This window comes from Galeopterus variegatus, unplaced genomic scaffold, assembly GCF_000696425.1.
Source record: "Galeopterus variegatus unplaced genomic scaffold, G_variegatus-3.0.2 Scaffold215, whole genome shotgun sequence".
NCBI lineage: Eukaryota > Metazoa > Chordata > Mammalia > Dermoptera > Cynocephalidae > Galeopterus > Galeopterus variegatus.
Window position 1 is genome coordinate 474,658 of NW_007726326.1, and position 1,693 is coordinate 476,350.

Here is a 1,693-nt window from a genome sequence, read left to right on the forward strand (position 1 = left end):
GGGGGGGGGGGGGGGGGGCTGGAAAACGCTTTCTAAGCTTCTGGGCACAGAACCCTCCTGCAGAGAAGAAGGGCCTTCTCAGTGGCTCTGCTTTTGGGCCAGTATATTGAATTGTCAACTTTTATTGATTCCCAATTGACAGTCCACATCATACCATTTTCTGAGGGCTTGCTCAAAGAAACCACGTTCTCATCTGAGCCTTTGATAGGGATTTGTTTAGTTCGAAGAAAACAATTAGTGGATTGGTTGGATGTCCAACAAAACGCCAGGAAAACCGTGTTTGGGAAGCTCATGTCTAGAAAAGAATCAGGTGGAAATGTTCACCGCCGAACTGGACTGGGCCCGACCATCTTTTCTTTAGTATCAAGTACAATTTGTATGCGGCTTGTACAGATCTGGTAAATCAGAAGGCAGATAGATAGCACAGATGGTTGGAGGTGTCGGGTCAGATCATGCCACGCCTGAGTGCAGAGCTAAGCTCGTTCTGACGGAAAACCCTGATATTATTTTCACAGATCTTCACAGTTCACTCGAAAAAAATAGCAGAGGGAAGGAAAAAGCCCTGCAACTATTTACATCATTTCTGTGAGATTGCCAGCCTCCTCAACCGACAGGCTTTCTTTTTTGAGAGCTCATTTTCTTGAAACGCGACAGGGCAGGGGCAGAATAAAGAGGGCAATGAGGATAATGACAAAGCATAAACCTTCCCTAGCTTGGAGCGACTTCCGAATCAGCCAGGACAACTTTTAGTGAGAAACAACGCATACAAAATCCTAGAAGAAGCAGGCGGTGGGAATCCGCTGTGCAGAAAACCCGGCGGGCCGTGGGAGCCAGGCAGGGATGAAGCCGGACCCTGCGAGGGCTGCATTCCCAGAACCTCTGGCTAGGGAAAGCAAGCATCCTCTTGCTCCAGTTTGCAAAGCTTTCAGCTTTCTTTCCCCTCTTGTGATGGCTCTTTCGCAGGCTCTCACTCGCAGAGTCGCTTTACGCTCGCCCTTCGCGCCCAGAAGAGGCCGAGGTCCGCCGACACCTTACAGCCCGAATGCCCAGAGCAGACCCCAATTCTGGTGTCTAGCGGCTGGATGTGGGGGAAGTTGTCGGTGCCCCAGGAGACCACGCCTCCCCGCACCCTTTCGCTGAACATTTTGAAGCGGTGGGTTCGGGGAGAACTGGCTTCTTACCCTTAGTCTCTATGAGCAAGTCTTGTTAATTTTCCGAGTCCAGGCGCACCATCCAGGAAATGGGAATATTTATCCTATAGCCCATTTATCTGAGCTGTTGTCCAGTAATTCTGCAAATATTAGATAAGAGAGCTCCGGTTTCTGCGTGTCTTAGGCTCGCAGGCAACTGGGACCGACAGTCTGGGTTGGCTGCGCCGGAGCCGCCAGAAAAGGGTGCGGCTGCGTACGGCAGAGTCCCAGCGGCGTCTGGGCAATGGCGGGAGGGACCTGAGAAGTGCCTGGAAGTCGGGGTCTACTGTCAGGAGATCATATCTTCGCCATCGCAAGGGGCTTGATTTAATTTTGTCAACTCAAAGGAAATAAACTGCCTCGGAGCAACTTGGAATCACTTATTTGTTCACCAGCTTCATGCAATGAAGGGATAAACAGAAAGAAATATGTCAGCCGAGCCACCATCCTTGGAAAAGAGAGAAGCGTCGCGAGTTTCCTTTAGAAATAACCCTACTGTGGAG